Here is an 8,875-nt window from a genome sequence, read left to right on the forward strand (position 1 = left end):
ATTATTGTTTGTTTTTACTGAGATTACAGAGTGATATATACTTATCGTTTGTTTCTAAATCAGTAGAATGTTCTATAATTATTGTTGTTTTTACCGAGACTGCGCAGTATTATTTAATTCTCATATATTTTCTTTCAAACAACTTTATACTTTCATTTATTGTTGTTTTATCTGATACAATACAGTATAATTTTTAATTTATATAAGTTTTAATTAATGCCCTCTGTCTGAACAGCGAGAAATATATTTTATCATTCAAGTAAAATAGCTAAGTGATTCCTTTAAAACAGTAATTAAAACGATACAAGATGGAAGACGATTACGTAAGATGACACTAATTTTAGTAAAATGAATGGTATTATTAAATCAAGTAGTTGTAAAACTATTGGAACTTTGTTCTTTCGAATACCACTTCACCATAAGTTGACATATTGTAATATTTTAGTTTTGTACTATTTCTAATTATTTCTTATAGCGGACTGGAGAAGTATTATGCTTTCGGAGTGTCCCATAAACGTTAGGTGTAAAAAAGAATTGCGTTATAGAAGAAGATTTGAACGGATGCCTTAAATGCAACTGTAATAACCTAGGTGGAGCTACATGTAAGTTGTTTTCAATGTCCACTAATTATTTGGTTTCTTCGCGAACTCGGTGTCTTACTTTCACTTTGGTTCAAAATTTATTCTATAAATTCGTACTTCTGATAGGAAGTTTGGCCTTAATAATAAGAAAACCAGACAATATTCTAATCTGTTCCTCACAATATATCTTCTTAATTTTACAATCACAAATTTCATATGCCAGACTAGTTTTTGGCCCGGCATGGCCAGGTGGGTTAAGGCGTTCGGCTCATAATCTGAGGGTCGCGAGTTCGAATCCCCGTCGCACCAAACATGCTCGCTCTTTCAGCCGTGGGGGCGTTATAATATGACGGTCAGTCCCTCAGTCCTACTATTCCTTGGTAAAAGAGTAGTCCAAGAGTTGGCGGTGGGTGGTGATGACGAGCTGCCTTCCATCTAGTCTTATACTGCTAAATTAGGGACGGCTAGTGCAGATAGCTGTGGTGTAGCTTTACGCAAAATTTAAAAAACAAACCAGACTAATTTCAATAAATAATATAGTTTCTTTTATAACAATACAAATCTCATATATACCAGACTATCTTTACTAATTCTGATGACACTAATGTTTTAACTTATTCATTATTTACTGAAGTAAGTAAAATTATCACTAATTATTAAGGGCTTATTTCCTTTTACGCTCAATTTTTGGCAATACTCAAGGATATACATTGTCGTTTATCAACAAAATTATCTTCTGATTGTTCTTAGGCCAACTATGGTTCTCATGTGGAATGCGCAATATTGTTTTTAATTTGTTAGAAAGGTTTGTTGCTTATTCTTTATTTTTGATAACTCTGATGGTATAACAGCAAAACAGTTGAATTCATAAGTTTTATGACATTGAGTTGTAGTCAAAATCAAAATATAATTTACCAAATAGTGTTTCAGTTAAGACTTGCGTTACGTTTATGTAACTCGCATTTTGTGTTTTGCAGTTTTTATGAGTGTTTGTGTGCTGTGTTTTTAAATAATTAAATAGAAGGGAAGCAACTTATCATGTCCTAAGATAACCTTTCATTAATCACTAATTTAATGATGACGAGAAATCAATTTGAAATAAAAATGTATCTCGGGATGGCTGGTATGTGTTAATACCCATAATCAAAATTTACGTAGCTTACGTTCATGCGAAGGGTACCCCATCTAGTGATAAAATAAAATTATTCCTTTCTAACAAATAAAATTAGCTTAGAGTTACTTTTGTTACATGAAGTGTTTAAACAAAAAATTAAACACTTAGTTGTTAATTTCGGTGAAGAATGATATTCTTTGGTTCGCTACTCCCACTGCAACAGGCTAGTTTTGACGAATTCATGGCCCATGAAAAACAAATTAATAACGAATAAAAAATATTGACGATATGGACCGTACATTTAAAACCAAACAAATCTTTTAAATTACACTACTATACTCGGCCTACTCAATTTAGTGTTAATGTGTCGTGAGAGTAGCAAATGATGTTCACGTTTTGGTGAGGGAAAGAAATTAACAAATAAATAAATAGCCAATTAGTCTACTGAATAATAACAGATAATAATTTAATATGCCATCTAAGCCCCTAAAGTATTTTAGGTTATTAATGTTTAACAGTACACTGTATATAACTATATCAAATTAAGTACTTATTGTTTTATTGCAGTTCAAAGACAACACTCAGATAACTCTGGTTCAGGTCAGTATATGCAATTTTTTCTTTGTATAAAGTTTTCAAATAAATAGGAGAAAGACTTATTAAAACGAAGATAAATGTTTAACTTTGATTATTATAATCTGTAAAATAACGTGCATCACTAAATGCAACAAGATAGTTTAAAAGCAAACATTTTAGACTTTAATTTATTTGTAAGAATAATTAAATTTTAATTTAATTAAAATAATTCTTGTAGTTTTATTATTAAATATTATTGATCCTTTGTAATTTTAGTGATAGTTCATATATTAAAAAAACGTTCCGTTTACAATATTATATTTCATTAGTTTTTGTTTTTTTGTTTTACTGTATTGTCTTTTATTTTTAGGTGTCGCTAATGAGTTTCCGATTGCCGTCTTCTCGTTTGTTCTTGTCTCAATTTTCTGTGGGGTAATTCGTGTTGAGAATATTGTTCCTGCTTCATTGTTCTATGTCTGTAAAAACTACGGATAAAATATTATATTATTTAAAATTACATCAATAGCATTACTTAACTGATTAGTTAAGTAATTTAGACTGATTTTGAGTATTAGGATATAGATTTCGGTCATTGTCCTCATTAGGGTTAAAGTAGTAACAAATCCACATTTCGGTTGTTGTCGTACCTTACAACGTTTTTTTTTTTTTTAATGCTACGTGACATCGGTTGAAATTTGCATTTGGTGAGTAGTTTAACTTTGGTATGTTTTATAATTTTATTTTAAATGTGAAGGAAAAGTTTCATGTATCGTTTATATCGTATGCATATTTTACATTTAACATCAAGTGTACTTTATAGTGAACAGCTATATAATACGTGGAAATATAAATGTAGCTTTATTTCGTTTATTTTAATTCTAGAACAGTACAACAGGTTATGTCAGAATGAAGAAATATGAATGTGTTATGTATTTAAAACGTTATAAGGTTTCAGAATTGCTTCTTAAATATAAATATATGTTCGTAAATTATTTAAAATTGTTTCATAGTACAGAAAATTATAAAACGTTTTATTATAAACATTGTGATTTGTATTATATTTTGCTGAATTATATTTGTTTATTGGTTCGTCTTATGTCAAAGTTTATTTACTGCACCACCTGATAAAAACAGACACATTGGACTTTAACTAGCAACTTGATTGTTTTTAATTATGATCTTAGCAAACATATGGTTTGCATTATATGTATATTTTCCTTTGATTAGAATAAGCAGAAAAAATCAGAAATCTATTGGAAAACTATGAACAGAAATGAGAACTGATTGTCCTTAGGTTAATTATTTTACAATTCACTTGTTTATTGTTTTGTTTTTAATATGAAACTAATATTACTACACACACACACCTCTGTACTGTGTCAAGAATGGTGGAGAGATGTGTCCCAGTAACTAGTGCTTTAGACTCGTTGTCGGAGGTTCGATGTTCGAGAATTGCTCGCGTTATGTTTTTACATTTTTTAACAAGTCACTCCCTAGTTTTTCAGTTTGTCTAGCTGTGTCACCTATTCCTGGGAGTGTGTCGTTCAAATCAAAGCTCATAACCTGCTTTTATATGTTTCTTGGAATCGGATGGAACTGACTTTGAATAAGACACGAACTATTTTTCCAAAAATTGAGTTTCTGTGAGGGTCGCGAGTTCGAATTACCGCCACACCAAAGATGCTCGCCCTCTCAGCCATGGGTGCGTTATAACGTTACGATCAATCCCATTATTCGTTGGTGAAATAGTAGCCCATGAGCTGCCTTCCTTCTAGTCTTACGCTTCTAAATTAGAAAAGGCTAGTGCAAATAGCCCTCGTGTAGCTTTGCGCAAATTCAAAACAAATGAACAAAATATATAATTTCAATGTATTGTCTTTTTTGACAACATAAAAAGAGTCCATTGTTAAGTGGCACAGTCTATGGACTTATAATTCTAGAAACCGGGTTTCCGTATCCGTAAAAGTCATAACACAAGTAACCCATTGTGTAGCTTTATTCGTAACTACAAACTAACAAATCGTTGTTAAGATCACCTGTTATTCAAATGACTCGCAGTAAATGACTTTTAATTTTAAGCTAGGACTCGCCACCAGCGCCAAGTTCACAAACCGTAAATTTTCGGTCCGTGCTGTATCAAATTGAATACGTTTTTTTTTTTAAAGTTACCAATTTAAAAAATGACCGTTTCGTTGTTTGCTGTACTTCATTAAAACTGGAGCTAGAATATAAAGTGAATCACCATTTCCTTATACACTTAAGAGTATCGAACATTAAGGCGAAGGAAATATTTGACCTATCTGCTTCATCGATGAGTTTCGACATAGCGAACTTCTATAAATTAAAGAATTATACGAGATGGTTCATTAGAGTCCACAGTAACTTAGAAACCTGGGGTTGTCATGGCAACGATGGTTATTCTTATGAGACAGGAAGAGTTCTATCCTGTGAGGCGTCCTCTCTGGTAAAAGCAAGCAACAGGAAAGGCTAGTTTAAACGAGCATAAGGAACCTCTCGTGCGTATGAGGATTAATAGCTGATACTGTCTACGATCCAGACAGGACCCGTCTGATGTGTGTGTGTGGAGGAACACAAAGAAATGGAAACTGAATAAAGAGAAAGTTAGTAAACAGATCCAAGATGGAGCAGGGGTTTGGTATCAGGGTCCAGAACTTCTCTGAGTGGCCACACCGTTATGACAAATGTGTTGAACTCAATACAAAGAAACTTCATTAGGTATTCATAAAGTTTGTTCTGTAGATTAACTTGAGAGGAAACAACATGATCTGATGACATTTAGTCCACAACACTTCTATATAACTATACAACAAGAGAAAACAAACACTATAAAACAATATAGAGAAGAACAAACACTATACTTCACTATAAAACAATATAGAGAAGAACAAACACTATACTTCACTATAAAACAATATAGAGAAGAACAAACACTGTACTTCACTATAAAACAATACAGAGAAGAACAAATGTACTTCACTATAAAACAATATAGAGAAGAACAAACACTGTACTTCACTATAAAACAATACAGAGATGAACAAACACTGTACTTCACTATAAAACAATACAGAGATGAACAAACACTGTACTTCACTATAAAACAATGCAGAGAAGAACAAAACACTGTACTTCACTATAAAACAATACAGAGAAGAACAAACACTGTACTTCACTATAAAACAATACAGAGAAGAACAAACACTGTACTTCACTATAAAACAATACAGAGAAGAACAAACACTGTACTTCACTATAAAACAATACAGAGAAGAACAAACACTGTACTTCACTATAAAACATTACAGAGAAGAACAAACACTGTACTTCACTATAAAACAATATAGAGAAGAACAAACACTGTACTTCACTATAAAACAATACAGAGAAGAACAAACACTGTACTTCACTATAAAACAATACAGAGAAGAACAAACACTGTACTTCACTATAAAACAATATAGAGAAGAACAAACACTGTACTTCACTATAAAACAATACAGAGAAGAACAAACACTGTACTTTACTATAAAACAATATAGAGAAGAACAAACACTGTACTTCACTATAAAACAATACAGAGAAGAACAAACACTGTACTTCACTATAAAACAATACAGAGAAGAACAAACACTGTACTTCACTATAAAACAATACAGAGAAGAACAAACACTGTACTTCACTATAAAACAATACAGAGAAGAACAAACACTGTACTTCACTATAAAACAATACAGAGAAGAACAAACACTGTACTTCACTATAAAACATTACAGAGAAGAACAAACACTGTACTTCACTATAAAACAATATAGAGAAGAACAAACACTGTACTTCACTATAAAACAATATAGAGAAGAACAAACACTGTACTTCACTATAAAACAATACAGAGAAGAACAAACACTGTACTTCACTATAAAACAATATAGAGAAGAACAAACACTGTACTTCACTATAAAACAATACAGAGAAGAACAAACACTGTACTTCACTATAAAACAATACAGAGAAGAACAAACACTGTACTTCACTATAAAACAATATAGAGAAGAACAAACTGTACTTCACTATAAAACAATACAGAGAAGAACAAACACTGTACTTCACTATAAAACAATATAGAGAAGAACAAACACTGTACTTCACTATAAAACAATACAGAGAAGAACAAACACTGTACTTCACTATAAAACATTAAGAACAAACACTGTACCTCACTATAAAACAATACAGAGAAGAACAAACACTGTACTTCACTATAAAACAATACAGAGAAGAAAAAACACTGTACTTCATTATAAAACAATATAGAGAAGAACAAACATTACTTCACAATACAATAAGAGAAATAGACTGAGAAAATAAAAGTAGAATTGTGTGTCTTAAAATTATGAATCTTGAAAATGATAGGAGAAAGCGATGGCTATAAGAAATATTAGAAGTGGAATCACTTTATATGGAACACGATTTTACTACGGATCGATTACCACTTTGAATGGAGTCTTATCTCGCTGGGATTTTTTTCGTTTAAATTAAACCTGCACTCGGTAATGGATCCTCGTTCGACCTTCATTTCCTCCAACCGTTCATCGAGAGGAAACTGTTATTCATACTGTAATGTAAGTTAACTATCGAGAACATATTGATAATGTTTTCATTTGGGTGTCGAATCTTCAAAAAAGTTATGAGAGAAAAAAAAATCCACCATTTTTTTTTGTATATTATTTCATTGTACGGAATTTGCTTTAAACTATCTGTGCTAGGTATCCCGAATTTTTAATGGTTAGACTAGAGGGAGCGGTCAGAGATACCCAACATTAACTTTTGAGCTACGCTGATCGAATAATGTCATTTGACTGTCACTTTTATAACGCATCTACGCAGCGCGAGAATTTTACGTCAACAGGACACAAATCAAAGGACTCCCAGACTTGCAGTCTGGCACGGAAGGCACTAAACTAGACTGAGCTTAATACTTAAATGTTTGTATACGTGTTCAGCTAGATTTCTAATTTTTTTATAACTTGTAACGACATAAACTATTATGTTGCGTGTTTTCAGTGGAGTTATGTTTCTAGTTTTGAAGTTTTATTCTAAATCTCAAATAAGTTCATTTTATGTTGCCTTTAGTGCTTAGAGTTATCTTTAATTTGCATATAACATTGCTATGATTAGAACGAAAACGTTTCATATAACATTGCTATGATTAGAACGAAAACGTTTCATATACAGTTAAAACTCGTAGTGATCGAAATATAGTTACTTTACATGCTCAATTGATTCAGGGCTTTGCTGTATTTATTTCGGATTCAATTTTTCTGTAGAATTTGCCTTTATTATATATGTTTTATACACGTACTCGTTGTATTACTCTACTTATTAAATTTAAAATAGTAAAGGCCAGTGTTTCAAAGTTCGAATAAAGCCAACCATTTACAAATAATATTTCTTGAATTCTAAAACTGTAACAGGGTTGTTTATATGCCCAATAAAGGAGTTGTTAAAGACAAGCACTAAAAATGTATTTAGTGCTCACAAAAAATTATTTTATTTTTTTAAAACCAAAGAAGGCTAAAGTAACTGAGATAAGCATATTTGGAATTTGCTGGTTAAGCCTCGTTAGGCTTAATTGTGACCTAAATGCCATCACATTAGAGTTAACTCAGTGTAGGATAAAACATTTCCGTAGAGTTTAAATGTGTTTTTTAGTTACTTCAGTATATTGTGGAGGTTAAAGTTGATTGACAACCGCAACTTGTAGATGTTAGAGAGTGTGCTCATAAACCTTTAAGTATATTTAGCTACTATACTACAAGACACGAATAATGCGCTGAAATACATCATTGAAGACTTGTAAGGCTTAATTAATGTTGAAATACATCATTGAAGCCTTGTGAGGCTTAATTATGATATAAATATAATCTTTCTAGTTAAATTAGATTAAAAAGAACTGTAATACACTGTTATATTAAATGTTAATGCTGTTCTTCGTTACTAACTAGATTATAGAGAATAATGTTATAATTTGTCAATTAAGCCTCGTTAGGCTTAATCGTGATATAAATGTCATCACCCAAATTAAATCGAGAAATATCAGCAACATGTAATATAACATGCATTAATGACGTTTTAATTAATTCTTAGTTATCCTAGTATACCACAAGGAATAAAAGTAAAATGTATGTTGTACCATTTAAGAGTAATTAACCCTAATAAAATAGTTTTATCACCATTAACGTAAATGTGATGACGTAACTCTCTCCACTTTATCCCATTTGTTTCAGTCTACCAATCTGTACCATTCTCATCATATAACCAAGTGTTTCAGTCTTGAATAATTCTGAGGATCTTATAAAAAAAAAAACAACAGTGAAAAACAAACATTTTAGTTACTGACAAACATATATACATATTCAATTTATTCCCATTGAAACATCATATACATACAATTTTTATATGTTTGTACAAACACCCACACACACGTATATATATATATTTATTCATATCTTTATGTTTAGATACATGTTCTGAAGATACCAATATAAACAAGAGAATACAGTGAAAACACTGTAATAACCAGTTA

At 31.2% G+C, this 8,875-nt stretch overlaps 1 long non-coding RNA gene across 1 annotated transcript; it reads left to right on the plus strand.

Moving 5' to 3' along the window:
• Positions 1 to 489: 489 nt before the first annotated feature.
• LOC143247754 (uncharacterized) lies at positions 490 to 3,571 on the plus strand. Its single transcript, XR_013026697.1, has 3 exons — positions 490 to 602; positions 2,263 to 2,295; positions 2,642 to 3,571. It is a non-coding gene; the product is annotated as an uncharacterized LOC143247754 (long non-coding RNA).
• Positions 3,572 to 8,875: the final 5,304 nt, after the last annotated feature.

Source organism: Tachypleus tridentatus, chromosome 3, assembly GCF_004210375.1.
Source record: "Tachypleus tridentatus isolate NWPU-2018 chromosome 3, ASM421037v1, whole genome shotgun sequence".
Lineage (NCBI taxonomy): Eukaryota > Metazoa > Arthropoda > Merostomata > Xiphosura > Limulidae > Tachypleus > Tachypleus tridentatus.